General features: G+C 40.7%; 1 non-coding gene and 1 pseudogene across 1 annotated transcript; one reads left to right on the plus strand and one right to left on the minus strand.

The window, feature by feature from the left end:
* Positions 1-243: 243 nt before the first annotated feature.
* Positions 244-20,020, minus strand: LOC148572392 (uncharacterized; annotated as a pseudogene).
* On the plus strand, positions 9,834-9,941 carry LOC148572393 (small nucleolar RNA R71). The gene has a single exon (XR_015908723.1). It is a non-coding gene; the product is annotated as a small nucleolar RNA R71 (small nucleolar RNA).
* Positions 20,021-20,592: the final 572 nt, after the last annotated feature.

A 20,592-nucleotide genomic window follows, 5' to 3' on the forward strand; every position in this document is an offset into this window, starting at 1 on the left:
TCCTTGGGAACATGCGAGGGTTTTTAATACTTTCATTAATTGGTATTGATTGCCCCATTTCCCTTGGCTTTATTTTGAATTTTGCAATTTAGAAACGGTTTCTCTTCTTCGTAACCTCCCTTATTTTTCTTTTTTTCTGTTTTTCGCCTAGAGTTCATAGTTTCTCTTTGCGACGCCTGCTTGCTACTGCTTTCCGTGGAAGAGGGGTGATTCTGGATTTCATCTTCCGTTTCCTACTTTTGGCTAGTTTTTCCGTTTGAGGGGTGGCTCTTTCGCCTGCCGCTTCTGCTCTTCAGCTTTCTTTTGAGGTTTTCTCATATTTCTCCAGGTTTGATTTTTCTTCCTTTCTCTTTTCTGTATCATTTTTTCATGTCTGATTTTGAGAAGGTTTTGATTTTGCTTGGAGAAAGTTTGGATCTTTCTGCTTTTGCTGTGCCTGATTGCTGTTGTAATGTGTGTTCTGGGAGTTTCTTTGCCTTTTTGCATGAACCTTTTCGCCTTTTATGTTGTTTGATGCTTTTAGGGCTTTTATCGCCGTTTCTGTTTGTGCTTTTGATGACGGTTTTGCTTGATTCTGAAAAAAGGTTGTGCCTTTGACGATTTTCGCTTGGCATGTTTGATGTTGGCGATGCTTTTTGCTGATAGACTGTAAAAAGATAGTGGCTTTGATGGCTTTTTGTGTTTTGACTTTCTTTTTCAAAATGTTTGTTATTTAAAATCTTCTTTTCTTGTTTGAGAGATGCCGGGACGTAAGCCGTAGATTTTTCCTGAAACCTTGCTTTGTTACTGCCTCCAAAGGATGCCCCAGGACTTTGGCTTGAGTCTTGGGGTTTTCCTTTTCTGTTTTGTTCTTCTGTATCATATTAGTCGAGTTGTTATGCCCCTCGTCCAAGATGTTTCTTAGTAATCCAATCTTCTTTTCTTATTGTAGGATTAGTTGGCCTCATGTCTTCTCGCAATAACATTGTAGAGATATCTTCTAAAGTTTTCGAGGGGATGTCTGATTGGCTGGACTCCCTTGTCTTAATGTGTGTCTCTGTGGTGGATGCTGATTTTTGTGTAGAGCTGAGGAAACGTCATAGGATTTGTGGTAGTAGTGCCCGGGAGAGGGATTATGAGCTTGTAGCGCCCGACTCTGATAAGAGGGTTTGTTTTCCTACTTCGGTCGGGGGGGAGCGTCCTTTTTTCTATGCCTATGAATATTTCTTCAGTCAGTTGGACATTACTTTTCCATTTACTGCTTTCGAGACCGACTTGTTGTGGTCGTGTAATATTGCCCCATCCCAGTTTCATTCAAATTCCTGGGGTTTTATCAAGATCTTTCAGCTGCTTTGCCAAGAGTTAGGCGTAACACCTTCTCAAACTCTTTTCCTTTATCTTTTTGTTTCTGCCAAGCCTGGTGCCTCTTCCAAAAAGAAAGCTTCCTGGGTTTCTTTCAGGTCTGCCCAGGGTCATAAATTTTTTGCCATGTACGATGAGTCTTTTAAGGGCTTTAAGAATTATTTCTTTAGAGTCCGTGCTGTTGAGGGGGTCCGCCCCTTTTTTCTTGATGAGAATGACGAGCCTGCTTTCCCTCTAGAGTGGCAGAAGGATGTGAGAGTGTCTCGTTATACATGGGAGATGCTTGACGAGGTTGAGCGGGCTTTTGTTATTGTTCTTGAAGATTTATGGGGGGAACCACCCCATCTTGATACAAAAAGGTTTTTGAATGACCCGTCCCTGGTTCGAACTGTTTTGGGTACTATCTGACTTATTTCTGTACTTGTTTCTTAGTTTGCTTCCTCTTTTTATGATTGTGACCTTTTACAGTGGTTGGTTCTGTATTTTCAGAGATGTCGAAAAACAATGATTCCATGAAGGCCTTCAAAAAGGCCAAGAAGGTTGCTGCTGCTCAAAATATCTCGGCCAAGGCGACGGGAGATGGATCTTCTCAAGTTCAGGTGAAGCCGCCCGTGCCGAGTTCTCCTGGGCCGAGGAAGGTGATTCCCACTCCTCGGGTTCGCCTGGCCGACCCTCCACAGTCTTCCACTGCTACTTCTGGTGCTCCTCCCAACAAGAAGCAAAAAACAATCGAGCCTTTCAACCTTGATGCCCCTGATTTTGACGCGGTCGAGTTCGTAGATCAGCAGATCGGTCCCTACGGTGTCCTCCCTATGGATGATGTATCACTCCTTCATCATTTGGATTTTATAACTCGGAGTAGTGTGAAAATGGCACATATGGGAGCTGCCCTGTACCGAACTGCTCAAAATCTTTCCCTCCATGCCACCAAAGCTTTTATGGAGGAGGCAAAACAGGAGTTCGATCGGATGAAGGGCTTGAAGGAGGAGCTTGAGGTGAAGGTGGCCAAACTGGAGAAGGATCTGAAGAATGAGAAGGCGAGTTCTCTTGCTCTGGCGGCTTCTGTGCGATTGGCCGAGGACACGGCATTGAGGCATAAATACAGCTACGTCACATTCTATCGGGAGGGAATGCGTTTGAAGGAGGAGTTGGAAAATGCCCGAGCTGATTACTCCGAGCTCCAGGATCATCTAGTTGGCAGTGTGAATGCTGCTTACGAGAACCTGAAGGAGCAGGTTCGAATTATTGCTCCTGAGGCCGACCTTACTCTTTTTAGCCTGGACAATGTTGTGAGGGATGGTAAGATTGTCCCTGATGACCAGGATGATGACGATGTCGAACCTCCCCCTGTGCCTTCTGCCAAAATGTCAACTTGTACAGTTCCTTTAGTTGAGGTCGGTCATTCCGTTTCTAATCCGGATTGTCAGATCTTGAATCGGGATGATGGTACCGTGGATGCTGTGCCTCTTCAGACTCGCCCTTCTTTTCCCCGTACTGATGCTACCGAGAAGGCTCCCGATCTTAGCTGATTTTTCTTGGATGTTTGTGCAGATAGCTCGGCTTGTGGGATTTTAAACTCTTTATTTTGTAGTTTGAATATTTTGCTGACTGTTGATACTCCTTCTAGTTGCTTGTTTAGCAACTTTTTATTTTGAAAAAACAACAAGTAACTTTCAAGCTTTTGGGCCTGACCCTGAAGCTTGTTATAATATTGTATTTTATATCATGCTTGTTTGTACTTGTCTTGGCACCTTTCTGGGTTTTGAGAATGCTGGAGCCTTGCTACTCGGCCTCTTTGGATTGCTTTGTACTTATTGCTTGTAGCTTGGATCCTTTGAGGTTGTGGATGTGTGGATCCAACTGTCATTTTGATTTTCTCAATCTTACTTGTATTTATTTTTAGCAATCCATAACCGATTTCTTTATGTTGGTCCTCTTTCCAGTTATTTTTGTAGTCCTCTTTTTTGGACCTTTGTCAGGTCTCTTTCAGGGACTACCTTTATAACTTGTTTGTGGGAGACCAACTTCTTTACGTCATCCTTTTCCAAGTAATTTTTGTAATCCTCTTTCTTGGACCTTGGTTAGGTCTCTTTCAGGGATTACTTTTATAACTTATTTTTTGTAGGAGACCGACTTCGTCATGTCGATCTCTGCTAAGTTATTTCGTAATCCTCTTTCTTGGACCTTTGTCAGGCCTCTTTCAGGGATTACTTTTATAACTTGTTTTTTGTAGGAGACCGACTTCGTCATGTCGATCTCTTCTAAGTTATTTTGTAATCCTCTTTCTTGGACCTTTGTCAGGTCTCTTTCTGGGATTACTTTTATAACTTGTTTTTCATAGGTGTCGATCTCTTCTAAGTTATTTTGTAATCCTCTTTCTTGGACCCTTGTCAGGCGTCTTTCAGGGATTACTTTTATAACTTGTTTTTCGTAGGAGACCGACTTCGTCATGTTGATCTCTTCTAAGTTATAGCAATTCCTCTTTTATAGGGTTGGCCAGACCTCTTTCCAGGGATTTGCTGATAACTTGGGTTGACTTGGTCTGACTTTTTTAATGTCGACCAGTCTTTAAGTTATTTTTTAGCAATCCATTAAGACCTCGTCAGGTCCTTTCTCCGGATCACTTTCGATAACTTCTTGCATTATTCTGTATTCATCTTTGCCGATTTGTAGAAAGTGGATTAAATCCTCGTTTAGTCGACCTTTAGATGAATTTGGTTTTCATCTCTCTTGGTCTTTATCGTGATTGGACAGTGAATTTGTTTTTCACTTTTTGCCAATCTGTTGCTTTATAATCGGACGATGAATGTTTCAGATTAACGCGTCTTAAAAACTTGTAGAATCATCTAATATACTTTATTTAAAAGACAATGAAAATATGTACATATGGGTTTTTATCCTTTTGAATTGGATAATTTCTGGATCTCAACATGGTGCCTGGTGCGCAGAAATTGTGATTACACTTTAATTATGTAAAATTCATTGCTCTTTCTTTCCCTGGTAATGGCGCCAAAAACATGATGCCAATACCATGGTTCACAACTTCGCACAACTAACCAGCAAGTGCACTGGGTCGTCCAAGTAATACCTTATGTGAGTAAGGGTCGAATCCCACAGAGATTGTTGGTATGAAGCAAGCTATGGTCACCTTGTAAATCTCAGTCAGGCGGATATAAAATAGTAATGGGGTTTTCGAAAATAATTAATAAAATAAGGATAGAAGTACTTATGTAAATCATTGGTGAGAATTTCAGATAAGCGAATAGAGATGCTTTCGTTCCTCTGAACCTCTGCTTTCCTGCTATCTTCATCCAATCAGTCTTACTCCTTTCCATGGCTGGCTTTATGTGATACATCACCACTGTCAATGGCTACTTTCGGTCTTCTCTCGGGAAAATGATCCAAATGCCCTGTCACGGCACGGCTAATCGTCTGGAGGCATCACCCTTGTCAATGGTTTCATCCTATCCTCTCAGTGAAAATGGTCAACGCACCCTGTCACGGCACGGCTATTCATCTGTTGGTTCTCGATCATGCTGGAATAGGATTTACTATCCTTTTGTGTCTGTCACTACGCCCGGCAATCGCGAGTTTGAAGCTCGTCACAGTCATTCAATCATTGAATCCTACTCGGAATACCACAGACAAGGTTTAGACCTTCCGGATTCTCTTGAATGCCACCATCATTCTAGCTTATACCACGAAGATTCCGATTAAGAGATCTAAGAGATACTCATTCAATCTAATGTAGAACGGGAGTGGTTGTCAGGCACGCGTTCATAGGGAATGATGATGATTGTCACGTTCATCACATTCAGGTTGAAGTGCGAATGAATATCTTAGAAGCGAAATAAGAAGAATTGAATAGAAAACAGTAGTACTTTGCATTAATCTTTGAGGAACAGCAGAGCTCCACACCTTAATCTATGGAGCGTAGAAACTCTACCGTTGAAAATACATAAGTGAATAGAGTTCATTGATCTCGGCCCCAGAGGGGAACCGGAGTAACCAAGACTGTGAATACAATGATAAAAAGTTCTATTTATAATAAACTAGTCACTAGGGTTTACAGAAGTAAGTAATTGATGCATAAATCCACTTCCGGGGCCCACTTGGTGTGTGCTTGGGCTGAGCTTTAACTTCCCACGTGCAGAGGCCATTTGTGGAGTTGAACGCCAGATTTTGATCCATTTCTGGCGTTCAACTCTGGTTTTTGATCCCTTTCTGGCGCTGAACTCCAGAATTAGGCAGAGAGCTGGCGTTGAACGCCAGTTTGCGTCGTCTAAACTTGGGCAAAGTATGGAATATTATACATTTCTGGAAAGCTCTGGATGTCTACTTTCCAACGCAATTGGAAGCGAGCCATTTCGAGTTCTGTAGCTCTAGAAAATTTACTTTGAGTGCAGGGAGGTCAGAATCCAACAGCATCATCAGTCCTTCTTCAACCTCTGAATCTGATTTTTGCTCAAGTCCCTCAATTTCAGCCAGAAAATACCTGAAATCACAGAAAAACACACAAAATCATAGTAAAGTCTAGAAATGTGAATTTAACATAAAAACTAATGAAAACATCCCTAAAAGTGACTAGATCCTACTAAAAACATACTAAAAACAATGCCGAAAAGCGTATAAATTATCCGCTCATCACAACACCAAACTTAAATTGTTGCTTGTCCCCAAGCAACTGAAAATCAAATAGGATAAAAAGAAGAGAATATACTATAAATTCCAAACTATCAATGAAACATAGCTTCAATCAGATGAGCGGGACTTATAGCTTTTTGCCTCTTGAATAGTTTTGGCATCTCACTTTATCCATTGAAGTTCAGAATGATTGGCATCTATAGGAACTCAGAGTTTAGATAGTGTTATTGACTCTCCTAGTTCAGTATGATGATTCTTGAACACAACTATTTTATGAGTCTTGGCCGTGGCCCTAAGCACTTTGTTTTCCAGTATTACCACCGGATACATAAATGCCACAGACACATAATTGGGTGAACCTTCTCAGATTGTGACTCAGCTTTGCTAAAGTCCCCAATTAGAGGTGTCCAGGGTTCTTAAGCACACTCTTCTTTTGCTTTGGACCTTGACTTTAACCGCTTAGTCTCAAGTTTTCACTTGACACCTTCACGCCACAAGCACATGGTTAGGGACAGCTTGGTTTAGCCGCTTAGACCAGGATTTTATTCCTTTAGGTCCTCCTATCCACTGATGCTCAAAGCCTTGGGATCCTTTTTATTTACCCTTGCCTTTTGGTTTTAAGGGTTATTGGCTTTTTGCTCTTGCCTCTTGGTTTTAAGAGCTTTTGGCTTTTTCTGCTTGCCTTTTCTTTTTCTTTCTATATTTTTTTTCGCCTATATATATATTTTGCAAGCTTTGTTCTTTGCTGCTTTTTCTTGCTTCAAGAATCATTTTTATGATTTTTCAGATTATCAAATAACATGTCTCCTAGTCATTATTCTTTCAAGAGCCAACATATTTAACATTCTTAAACAACAACTTCAAAAGACATATGCACTGTTCAAGCATTCATTCAGAAAACAAGAAGCATTGTCACCACATCAATATAATTAAACTAAGTTCAAGGATAAATTCGAAACTCATGTACTTCTTGTTCTTTTGAATGAAAGCATTTTTCATTTAAGAGAGGTGATGGATTCATAGGACATTCATAACTTTAAGACATAGTTACTAACTACTAATGATCATGTAATGAAGACACAAACATAGATAAGCACATAACATAGAAAACGAAAAGCAGAGGAAATAAGAACAAGGAATGAATCCACCTTAGTGATGGTGGCGTTTCCTTCTTGAGGAACCAATGATGTCCTTGAGCTCTTCTATGTCTCTTCCTTGTCTTTGTTGCTCCTCCCTCATTGCTTTTTGATCTTCTCTTATTTCATGAAGGATGATGGAGTGCTCTTGATGTTCCACCCTTAGTTGCTTCCAATAATTGTGTGGAAGAAAATGTATCCCCTGAGGTATCTCAGGATCTCTTGATTTGCAATCAAATGTTCTACCACTGAGCTATAGACCCTTGATGGAAGCTTTTGTCTTCCCTTTCCTCTTTCTAGAGGTTTCTCTGGCCTTAGGTGCCATCAATGGTTATGGAAAAATCAAAAAAGCTATGCTTTTACCACACCAAACTTAGAATGTTGCTCGCCCTCGAGCAAAAGAAGAAGGAATAGAAGAAGAAGAAGAAGATATGGAGGAGATGGAGGGAGGTGTGTATTCGGCCATATGGGTGGGATTGGGTGGGAAAGAGATGTTGAATTTTGAAGGTAAGTGGGTGTATGGATGTGAGTGGTAAAGGGTTAATAGGGAAGAGTGTTTATTGGGAATAGAGGATGATTGAGAAGAGAGAAGAGAGTGAGTAGAGGTAGGTGGGGATCCTGTGGGGTCCACAGATCTTGAGGTGTCAAGGCATTTACATCCCTGCACCAATTTAGGCATGCAAAATGCCCTTGCACACAACTCTGGGCGTTCAGCGCCAGGTTGGTGCCCATTTTGGGCGTTCAACGCCCATTTGTTGCCATTTCTGGCGTTGAACACCAGAACCATGCTTGTTCTGGGCGTTCAGCGCCAGGATGCTGCCCTTTTTGGGCATTCAGCGCCAGAACCATGCTCTGTTCTGGCGTTGAACGCCAGACAGGTGCTTCCTCCAGGGTGTGATTTTTCTTCTGCTGTTTTTGATTCCGTTTTTAATTTTTTTGTTTATTTTGTGACTCCACATGATCATGAACCTATAAAGACATATAACTAAGAAAAATATAGTTAGATAAATAAAAATTGGGTTGCCTCCCAACAAGCGCTTCTTTAATGTCAATAGCTTGACAGTGGGCTCTCATGGAGCCTCACAGATGTTCAGAGCATTGTTGAGACTCTCTAACACCAAACTTAGAGTTTGGATATGGGAGTTCAACACCAAACTTAGAGTTTGACTGTGGGGGCTTGGGTTGACTCTGCTTTGAGAGAAGCTTTTCATGCTTCCTCTCCATGGTTGCAGAGGGAGATCCTTGAGTTTTAAACACAAGGAAGTCCTCATTCCATTAAAGGACTAGTTCACCTCTGTCAACATCAATCACAGCTCTTGCTGTGGCCAGGAAAGGTCTTCCTAGGATGATGGATTCATCCTCTTCCTTTCCAGTATCCAGGACTATGAAATCAGCAGGGATGTAAAGGTCTTCAACCTTTACTAACACGTCCTCTACTTGTCCATAAGCCTGTTTCCTTGAATTGTCTGCCATCTCTAATGAGATTTTAGCAGCTTGCACCCCATAGATTCCCAGTTTCTCTATTACAGAGAGGGGCATGAGGTTTATTCCTGAACCAAGGTCACACAGAGCCTTAAAGATCATGGTGCCTATGGTACAGGGTATTATGAACTTTCCAGGATCCTGTCTCTTCTAAGGCAATGTCAGTTGATCCAGATCACTTAGTTCATTGATGAACAAGGGAGGTTCAACTTCCCAAGTATCAATACTAAATAATTTGGCATTCAGCTTCATGATTGCACCAAGAAATTTGGCAGTTTGCTCTTCAGTAATATCCTCATTCTCTTCAGAAGAGGAGTACTCATCAGAGCTCATGAAGGGCATAAGGAGGTTCAATGGAATCTCTATGGTCTCTAGATGAGCCTCAGAGTCCTTTGGTTCCTCAGAGGGAAGCTCCTTATTGACCACTGGACGTCCCAGGAGGTCTTCCTCCTTGGGATTCACGTCCTCTCCTTCCCTTACAGGTTCGGCCATGGTGCTTATGTCAATGGCCTTGTACTCTCCTTTTGGATTCTCTTCTGTATTGCTTGGGAGAGTACTAGGAGGGATTTCAATGATCCTTTTACTCAGCTGGCCCACTTGTACTTCCAAATTTCTAATGGAAGACCTTGTTTCATTCATGAAACTTATAGTGGCCTTAGATAGATCAGAGACTAAGTTTGCTAAATTAGAAGTATTTCGTTCAGAATTCTCTGTCTGTTGCTGAGTGGATGATGGAAAAGGTTTATTATTGTTAAACCTGTTTCTTCCACCATTATTAAAGCCTTGTTGAGGCTTTTGATCCTTCCATGAGAAATTTGGATGATTTCTCCATGATGAGTTATAGGTGTTTCCATAAGGTTCACCTAAGTAATTTACCTCTGCTATTGCAGGGTTCTCAGGATCATAAGCTTCTTCTTCATAAGAAGCCTCTTGAGTACTGTTGGATGCAGCTTGGATTCCATTCAGACTCTGAGTCAATATTTTATTCTGAGCCAATATGGCATTCAGAGTATCAACTTCAAGAACTCCCTTCTTCATAGGCGTCCCATTATTCACAGGATTCCTTTCAGAAGTGTACATGAACTGGTTATTTGCAACCATGTCAATGAGTTTTTGAGCTTCTGCAGGCGTTTTCTTTAGGTGAATGGATCCACCTGCAGAGGTATCCAATGACATCTTAGATAACTCAGACAGACCATCATAGAATATATCCAGGATGGTCTATTCTGAAAGCATGTCAGAAGGACACATTTTGGTCAACTGTTTGTATCTTTCCCAAGCTTCATAGAGGGATTCACCTTCTTTCTGTCTGAAGGTTTGAACATCCACTCTAAGCTTGCTCAGCTTTTAAGGAGGAAAGAACTTGACTAAGAAAGCCATGACCAGCTTATCCCAAGAGTTCAGGCTGTCTTTGGGTTGAGAGTCTAACCATATTCTAGCTCTATCTCATACAGAAAAAGGGAAAAGCATGAGCCTGTAGACTTCAGGATCTACTCCATTAGTCTTAACAGTATCACAGATCTGCAAGAATTCAGTTAAGAACTGAAAAGGATCTTCAGATGGAAGTCCATGAAACTTGCAGTTCTGCTACATCAGAGAAACTAGCTGAGGTTTCAGCTCAAAATTGTTTGCTCCAATGGCAGGAATGGAGATGCTTCTTCCATGTAAATTGGAATTAGGTGCAGTAAAGTCACCAAGCATTCTCCTTGCATTATTATTATTTTCAGCTGCCATCTTCTTTTCCTGTTTGATAATTTCTGACAGGTGCTTACTGGTTTGTTGTAATTCAGCTTCTCTTAGTTTCCTCTTCAGAGTCCTTTCAGGTTCTGGATCTGCTTCAACAAGAATATTCTTGTCCTTGCTCCTGCTCATATGACAAAGAAGAGGGCACAGAAAAATAATAATAATAGAGATCCTCTCTTTTTTTTTTGTGAGTGAGGGAGAGATGATTGTAGATGAATAAACAAATAGAAGGAGATGAGAGAGAAGAGAATTTTCGAAAATTATTTTTGAAAAAAAGAGTTAGTGATTTTCGAAAATAGTTTTTGAATAAGGTTAGTAATTTTCAAAAATTAAAATAAAAATTTAAAATAATTAGTTAATTAAAAAGAAATTTTGAAAAAAGAGGGAAGATATTTTCGAAAATTAGAGAGAGAGAGTTAGTTAGGTGGTTTTGAAAAAGATAGGAAACAAACAAAAAGTTAGTTAGTTAGTTGAAACAAATTTTGAAAAGATAAGAAGTTAGGAAGTTAGAAAAGATATTTTGAAAATCAAATTTTTGAAAAAGATAAGATAAGAAGATATTTTTGAAAAGATATGATTGAAATTAGTTTTGAAAAAGATTTGATTTTTAAAATCACAATTAATGACTTGATTCACAAGAGATCACAAGATATGATTCTAGAACTTAAAGTTTGAATCTTTCTTAACAAGCAAGCAACAAGCTTGAAATTTTTGAATCAAAACATTAATTGTTATTGTTATTTTCGAAAATTTGATATAAAAATAAGAAAAAGATTTTTGAAAAATATTTTTATAGTTTTCGAAAATAACTAAGAAAAATGAAAAATATTTGATTTTTGAAAAAGATTTTGAAAAAGATAAGATTTTTAAATTGAAAATTTGATTTGACTCATAAAAGCAACTAGATTTTAAAAATTTTTGAAAAAGTCAAATCTAATTTTCGAAATTTTGAGAGAGAAAAAGGGAAAGATATTTTTTTGGATTTTTGAATTTTTGAATTTTTATGATGAGAGAGAAAAACAAGAAAAATGATGCAATGCATGAAAGTTATGGATCAAAACAATGAATGCATGCAAGAATGCTATGAATGTCAAGATGAACACCAAGAACACTATGAAGATCATGATGAACATCAAGAACACATTTTTGAAAAATTTTTAATGCAAAGAAAACATGCAAGACACCAAACTTAGGATTCTTTAATGCTTAGACACTAAGGATCCAAGAATGCATATGAAAAACAAGAAAAGACACAAAACATGCAAATGCAAAGATCAAACAAGAAGACTTACCAAGAACAACTTGAAGATCATGAAGAACACTATGAATGCATGAGAATTTTCGAAAAATGCAAGATGCACATGCAATTGACACCAAACTTATAACATGACTCAAGACTCAAACAAGAAACACAAAAAATATTTTTGATTTTTATGATTTTCTAATTTTTTTGTATTTTTTTTCGAAAATTAATTGAAAAACAAAAATAAGGATTTCAAAATCTTTAATATGAATTCCAGGAATCTTGTGCTCTTTAGTCTAAAGCTCCAATTAAAGGGTCAGACATGGCTTAATAGCCATTCAAGCTTTAGAATGGATTTACATCCATTGAGGTGATTAGTTGAAGACCAATCCCAAAGGAGTTTGGGTATGGCTTTTCAGCCAGATAGAATTCAACATGTTACCATGAAACTCTAGAATTCATTCTTGAAAGTTTTGAAGTCATAGAATAATTTATTTTTGAAAACATTATTTTTATTATATTTTTGAAAACTTTTTTTTTCGAAAACAAAGGAGAAAATTTTGAAAGATTTTTGAAAAGAAAACAAAAAGAAAATTACCTAATCTGAGCAACAGGATGAACCGTCAGTTGTCTAAACTCGAACAATCCCCGGCAACGGCGCCAAAAACTTGGTGCGCAGAAATTGTGATTACACTTTAATTGTGTAAAATTCATCGCTCTTTCTTTCCCTGGTAATGGCGCCAAAAACATGATGCCAATACCATGGTTCACAACTTCGCACAACTAACTAGCAAGTGCACTGGGTCGTCCAAGTAATACCTTACGTGAGTAAGGGTCGAATCCCACGGAGATTGTTGGTATGAAGCAAGCTATGGTCACCTTGTAAATCTCAGTCAGGCGGATATAAAATAGTAATGGGGTTTTCGAAAATAATTAATAAAATAAGGATAGAAGTACTTATGTAAATCATTGGTGAGAATTTCAGATAAGCGAATAGAGATGTTTTCGTTCCTCTGAACCTCTGCTTTCCTGCTATCTTCATCCAATCAGTCTTACTCCTTTCCATGGCTGGCTTTATGTGATACATCACCATTGTCAATGGCTACTTTCGGTCTTCTCTCGGGAAAATGATCCAAATGCCCTGTCACGGCACGGCTAATCGTCTGGAGGCATCACCCTTGTCAATGGTTTCATCCTATCCTCTCAGTGAAAATGGTCAACGCACCCTGTCACGGCACGGCTATTCATCTGTCGGTTCTCGATCATGCTGGAATAGGATTTACTATCCTTTTGCGTCTGTCACTACGCCCGGCAATCGCGAGTTTGAAGCTCGTCACAGTCATTCAATCATTGAATCCTACTCGGAATACCACAGACAAGGTTTAGACCTTTCGGATTCTCTTGAATGCCGCCATCATTCTAGCTTATACCACGAAGATTCCGATTAAGAGATCTAAGAGATACTCATTCAATCTAATGTAGAACGGGAGTGGTTGTCAGGCACGCGTTCATAGGGAATGATGATGATTGTCATGTTCATCACATTCAGGTTGAAGTGCGAATGAATATCTTAGAAGCGAAATAAGAAGAATTGAATAGAAAACAGTAGTACTTTGCATTAATCTTTGAGGAACAGCAGAGCTCCACACCTTAATCTATGGAGTGTAGAAACTCTACCGTTGAAAATACATAAGTGAATAGAGTTCATTGGTCTCGGCCCCAGAGGGGAACCGGAGTAACCAAGACTGTGAATACAATGATAAAAAGTTCTATTTATAATAAACTAGTCACTAGGGTTTACAGAAGTAAGTAATTGATGCATAAATCCACTTCCGGGGCCCACTTGGTGTGTGCTTGGGCTGAGCTTTAACTTCCCACGTGCAGAGGCCATTTGTAGAGTTGAACGCCAGGTTTTGATCCATTTCTGGCGTTCAACTCTGGTTTTTGATCCCTTTCTGGCGCTGAACTCCAGAATTAGGCAGAGAGCTGGCGTTGAACGCCAGTTTTCATCATCTAAACTTGGGCAAAGTATGGACTATTATACATTTCTGGAAAGCCCTAGATGTCTACTTTTCAACGCAATTGGAAGCGCGCCATTTCGAGTTCTGTAGCTCCAGAAAATCCACTTTGAGTGCAGGGAGGTCAAAATCCAACAGCATCATCAGTCCTTCTTCTAACTCTGAATCTAATTTTTGCTCAAGTCCCTCAATTTCAGCCAGAAAATACCTGAAATCACAGAAAAATACACAAAATCATAGTAAAGTCCAGAAATGTGAATTTAACATAAAAACTAATGAAAACATCCCTAAAAGTAACTAGATCCTACTAAAAATATACTAAAAACAATGCCGAAAAGCATATAAATTATCCGCTCATCAGTGCCTCATTAAAAAACCTTTTCAGGAAAAAGAGTGCATCTCATGCTGGTATCCTTTATTTCTAACTATAGTACCTTCTTAAGTTGCATCCGTGCCACGATCTGGGGAACTCTCGCCCGTCGAGTTCGGATAATCTGTAGTAGCCCTTCCCAAGTACTTTTATGACTCGGTAGGGTCCTTTCCAGTTTGCCGCCAGCTTTCCTTCTCCAGGTCGAGTTGTTCCGATATTATTTCGGACTAGGATGAGATCATTTTCAGTGAAACTTCTTGGCACTACTTTTTGATTATATCTCGAAGCCATTCGGCGCTTTAGCGCTTCTTCCCTGATCCGAGCTCTTTCTTGGATTTCCGGAAGTAGGTCGAGCTCTTCTCTTTGAAGTTGAGAGTTGGCTTCTTCATTGTAGTGGACTACTCTAGGCGACTGATAAACCACTATTTTATGGTTTATCTTGTACTTAATTGAGTGATTTTTATTAACTCTTTACCCACTTATTCATACTATTTGCATGGTTTTATATTTCCTTCCTAATTATGTGTTTTGATTGAAAACATGCTTCTTTGATCTTATATTTGCTTATTATTAATCCTCTCTTATTACCATTAGATGCCTTGATATGTGTGTTAAGTGATTTCAGAGATTACAGGGCAGGAATGGCTCAGAGGATGAAAAGGAAGCATGCAAAAGTGGAAGGAATACAAGAAGTTGGAGAAATTGCTAAGCTGTCCAGCCTGACCTCTTCGCACTCAAACGGCTATAACTTTAGCTATAGAGGTCCAAATGACGCAGTTTCAGTTGCGTTGGAAAGCTAACGTCCGGGGCTTCGATTTGATATATAATATGCCATAGTTTCTCTAACGCTAGGCAATGCGACCGCGTGCTCCATGCGGCTGCGTCGCAGTGACGGAAATCCAGCGTGATTGAATTCGAGACCAGCGAATTCTGGGCTGTTTTCGACCCAGTTTGCGGCCCAGAAAACACAGATTAGAGTCTATAAAGTGGGGGAATGCATCCATTCATAGGGAGGCTCTCATAATTCACTTTTCATGTTTTAGATGTAGTTTTAGAGAGAGAGGTTCTCTCCTCTCTCTCTCTTAGGATTAGGATTTAGGACTTCTCTTAGTTTTAGGAGTGACTCTCGATCCCAGGTTCAATGTCCCTTTCTATTTACTTTCGCTTCTATTTTTATTGACTCTAATGCTTTTATTTGTATTTGATTTATGTTGCCCAATTGGCTTATGAACTTTTCCATGTTAGATTTTACTGCTTTGAATGTATTTTATTTGAGGTATTCCAGATATTTATGATTTTAATTTAGCTTTCTACATTCTTGGCTTTGGTTAAGAAATTAGTAACTCAGGAGTTATCTTAACTCAACATAAGTGATAATTGTTATCTTTGCTAATTGAACTGAACTTCGATAATCCAAATCTTTCCTTAGGGATTAACTAGGATTTGAAGATCAAACTAATTAGTCACTTGACCTTCCCTTGCTCTAGTAAAGGTTAACTAAGTGGAATCAAGAGTCAATTTTCATTATTGTTGATAAGGATAACTGGGTTAGGACTTTCAATTTCTCATACCTTGCCAAAAGTTTATTTTACAGTTATTTATTTATTTTAATTGCAATTTAAATTACTTGCTCCCTATTCTCAAAACCCCAAATTTACAATCTCCATAACCAATAATAAGAACATACTTCCCTACAGTTCCTTGAGAAGACGACCCGAGGTTTAAATACTCGGTTATCAATTTTAAAGGGGTTTGTTACTTGTGACAACCAAAACGTTTGTACGAAGAGATTTCTGTCGGTTTAGAGACTATATCTACAACGCGACTGTTTTTATGAACTTCTTTACTGGCAAAAATCTCGACGTCAGCGACCCTTCCTCGACCTCCACTGGGATCATTGCCTCCACTCCGTACGCTAATCGAAATGGTGATTCGTTTGTGGTGGAATGTGGCGTTGTTCGATATGCCCATAGGACTTGTGGAAGTTCTTCGGCCCAAGCTCCCTTTGCATCTTGCAGTCTCCTTTCAGCCCATCTAATATGACTTTGTTGGCCACTTTGGCTTGTCCATTGGCTTGGGGATGTTCGACAAAGGTGAACTGGTGTTTTATGTTCAAGTTGGCTACTAACTTTTTGAAGCCTGTGTCTGTGAATTGGGTGCCATTGTCTGTAGTGATGGAGTATGGAACCCCAAACCTTGTGACGATGTTCCTATATAGGAATTTCCGGCTCCTTTGAGCAGTGGCGTTGGCTAGGGGCTCTGCCTCGATCCACTTTGTGAAATAGTCTACTCCGACTATGAGGAATTTAACTTGTCCCAATCCCTGGGGAAAGGGTCCGAGAAGATCGAGTCCCCATTTTCCAAATGGCCAAGGTGAGGTTACGCTGATGAGTTCTTCCGGCGGGGCGATGTGAAAGTTGGCATGTTTCTGGCATGGTGGACATGTCTTTACGAACTTTGTAGCTTTCCTTTGTAGAGTTGGCCAATAAAACCCCGCCCGGAGTACTTTTTTGGTGAGAGCTTGTGCTTTGGGATGATTGCCACAAATGCCACTGTGTATTTCCTCTAAAACTTTCCTTGTGTTGGAGGTCGGTACACATTTTAATAATGGTATTAAAATCCCTCTTTTGTATAGGGTGTTGTTTATGATAGTGTAGTACTGTGCCTCCCATTTTAATCTCTTTGCCTCCTTTTCATCTGTGGGGAGTGTTTCTATTTTGAGGTAATTGATTATGGGGGTCATCCATCCTTGATCCTGACCTATTATGGCTAGAACTTTTTCCTCTTCCGAGACTGACGGGTTCTGTAGTATTTCCTGGATGAGGCTTAACGCTTCATACTCCGCCTGGTTGTTTGAGGTCGGGAACCCGAATTTGAGGGAAAGCTCCACTTGGGTTCCTTGGTTGCTTTCTATTATCACACCCGCACCGCTTCCAGTTTTATTCGAGGAACCGTCCACGTAGAGGTTCCATTCTGTGGGGGTTTCCAGGGTGTCAGTGAATTCTGCAATGAAGTCGGCTAAGTACTGTGATTTAATGGCTGTCCGAGCTTCATATTGGAGGTCAAACTCGGATAACTCGACTGCCCATTGTAAAATTCTGCCTGCTAGATCTGTTTTCTACAATATTCCTTTTATGGGTTGGTTGGTCCGAACCTTAATGGTGTGAGCCTGGAAGTACGGGCGAAGTCGTCGAGATGTCAGTATGAGAGCATAGGCAAACTTTTCTATTTTTTGGTAGTTCAACTCAAATCCTTGCAGCGCTTTACTAACGAAGTATACAGGTTGTTGCCCTTTGTCGTCTTCTCAAACCAGTACTGAGGCTACTATCCGACTTCCTACCGCGAGGTATAATACGAGTGGTTCTTCCTCTCGTGGTCGAGTTAGGATAGGTGGTCGTCCCAGGAAACTTTTGAAATCCCGAAAGGCTTGCTCGCACTCCTTTGTCCATTTGAACTTCTTTCCTTTCCTTAAAGTAGCATAGAAGGGGAGAAATCTTATCGCTGATCCTGCTAAGAATCTGGATAAGGCTGCCAATCTCCCGTTGAGTTGTTGCACTTCTTTGACGCAAGTTGGGCTCTTCATATTGAGTATGGCCTGGCATTTATCCGGATTCACCTCAATTCCTCTTTGTGTGAGCATAAAACTTAAGAATTTGCCTGCTTCTACTGCAAAGGTGCATTTTGCAGGATTGAGTCGCATGTCATGCTTCCTTATAGTATCGAACACTTGGGCCAGGTCGGACAATAATGTCTCTTCACTTTGTGTCTTTATTAACATGTCGTCCACGTAGACTTCCATGATTTTTCTGATATGATCTGAGAAGACTTTATTCATTAGCCTTTGATAAGTAGCTCTCGCATTCTTGAGACCAAAAGGCATCACGATGTAGCAGTAATTTGCTTTTGGTGTTAAAAACGAGGTCTTTTCTTGATCTGGTGGATGCATGGGGATTTGATTGTATCCGGAATATGCATCCATAAACGAGAGGTATTTATATCCGGATGATGCATGCACCAGAGTGTTGATACTTGGGAGTGGATAAGGATCTTTTGGGCAGGCTTTGTTGAGATCGGTGTAGTTAGTGCACATTCGCCACTTCCCATTTGATTTTTTCACCAAGACGATGTTAACTAGCCATAGTGGGTACTTGACTTCTCTTATGAATCCTGCCTCCAGTAGTGCCTGTACCTGTTCTTCCACAGCTTGGGATCGTTCTGGCCCAAATTTTCTTCGTATCTGCTGTACCGGCCGAGATCCTGGATAGACCGCCAACTTGTGACACATTAGCTTGGGGTCTATGCCTGGCATGTCTGCGGCTTTCCATGCGAAGAGGTCGACATTATCTCGTAAGAACTGTACTAGTAATTCTTTTGCGTCCCCTCTTAGGATCGTGCCAATATTAGTTGTTTTGTCCGAGGTGTCTCCGATCTGAACTTTCTCTACTTCACCTTCGGGCTGTGGACGAAGTTCTTCTCGTCTCTGAGCTCCACCAAACTCAATTGTATGGAACTCTTCTCCTCTGCCTCTAAGGTTTAGACTTTCGTTATAACAGCGGCGTGCCATCTTTTGATCTACTTTTATTATAGCTATCCCTTCTGCAGTTGGGAATTTCATGCACAGATGTGGAGTTGAGACTATTGCGCCGAGTTGATTCAATGTTGTCCGACCTATTAAGGCGTTGTAAGCTGAACTCACGTCGACCACTATGTAGTCTATTTTGAGTGTTCGGGATTGGTTTCCTCTTCCGAACGTTGTGTGTAGCGAGATGTAACCATGTGGTTGCACTGGGGTGTCTCCCAGTCCGAACAGGCTGTTTGGATATGCTCTAAGCTCCTTTTCTTCTAAACCAAGCTTGTCAAAAGCTGTTTTAAATAAGATGTCGGCGGAGCTCCCTTGGTCTATCAGCGTGCGGTAGAGATTTGCGTTTGCTAGTATGATGGTGATGACCATGGGATCGTCGTGTCCCGAGATGATACCGGATGCATCTTCTTTGGTGAACGTAATTGCAGGGATGTCGGGTTCTCCTTCCTTCCCCTCGACATGATATACTTCTTTGAGATATCTTTTGTGAGATGACTTGGAGATTCCTCCTCCTACAAATCCGCCGTGTATCATTTGGATGTGTCTTTCTGGTGTACAAGGTGGTCACTCAGATCGTCTGACATCTTCATCCCTCCTTCTCTTTCTTTGCTCATCATCTCGGGTTGCCAGAAACCGATCTAGTTTTCCTTCTCTCACTAATTTTTCTATGACGTTTTTTAAGTCGAAGCATTCGTTGGTGGAATGTCCTCGGACTCGATGATATTCACAGTATTCGTTCCGATTTCTTCCTCCTCTTTTGCCTTTGAGTGGTCGAGCTGGGGGTATCTTTTCTGTGTTATAGACTTCTTTGTAAATATCCACAAGAGACACCCGAAGATGGGTGTAATTATGATATTTTTTTATTTTCTCCCCCGTTCGATCTTCCTTCCTCTTGGGTTCTTTATCTTTATCTCGATAGGTGAAACTGGATCTCGAGGCTTCTCCAAGTCGGGAATTTTCTTTCATGTTGATGTACTTCTCCGCCCGCTCTTGCACCTTATCCAGAGATGTGGGGTATTTCTTTGATATAGATTGGCTAAAAGGTCCCTCCCGTAGGCCGTTGATGAGGCCCATGATAGCGGCCTCTGTTGGTAGGCTTTGTATGTCTAGGCATGTTTTGTTGAATCTTTCCATGTAGTTGCGAAGGCTTTCCCGATCTCCTTGCTTGATTCCTAAGAGACTGGGGGCATGCTTAGCCTTATCTTTTTGGATTGAAAATCTGGCCAGGAACTTTTTGGCTAAGTCGTCAAAGCTTGAGATAGATTTTGGAGGTAGGTTGTCGAACCATCTGATGGCAGTTTTGGTAAGGGTTGTTGGAAAAGCTTTGCAACGAATTGCATCTGAGGCATTGGTGAGGTACATTCTACTTCTAAAATTACTGAGGTGATGGTTGGGGTCTGTGGTGCCATCGTACAAAGTCATATCTGGAAGTTTGAAGTCTTTTGGGATTTTGGTCTTCATGATCTCCCTAGTGAATGGATCTTGATCCTTGCGAGAGTTGTCCTCAGGGGTGGATCGAGTAGTTTTGGCTTTGAGATCGGCTTCGATTTTTAGAAGTTTATCCTCCAATTCCCGGCGTCGCCTTATCTCTCTTTGTAGATCATTTCCTGCTTCTCGCTGGTGTTGGGCTTCTTTCTCAAGTTGCTTTAAACGATCTTGAAGCGCCTCTAACGGATTTGATGAGTTTTTGTCTCTGTTAGGGTTTGGAGTGTCTTTTGGTGTAGCGTCCGCATTTTTGTGCGGCGTTCTATCCTCTAGATCTGAATCATGGTCGTCCGCCATGGTAGTGGGATGACTTCCAGGTTCTCCGGCAACGACGCCAATGTTCCGAGGGTTACCTGAAACTGTAGGTCGATCTCGGTCGAGATCTTCTGTACTGGTCGAAGATGACGTATCCGGCTGAGGGTAGCGGCCGAAGCTATCGTGTCTGACTTGCGGAACTGGCTGCACTGCTGATCCTTCGTCACGGGAGGGTGGGGGGGTACCTGCAAGAGACTCCGATGCTTAAGTTAGCATGGGTATTAAGCAGGTTT

The sequence above is a fragment of the Arachis ipaensis genome, chromosome B3 (genome assembly GCF_059453495.1).
Source record: "Arachis ipaensis isolate K30076 ecotype BB chromosome B3, ASM5945349v1, whole genome shotgun sequence".
Taxonomy (NCBI): Eukaryota; Viridiplantae; Streptophyta; class Magnoliopsida; order Fabales; family Fabaceae; genus Arachis; species Arachis ipaensis.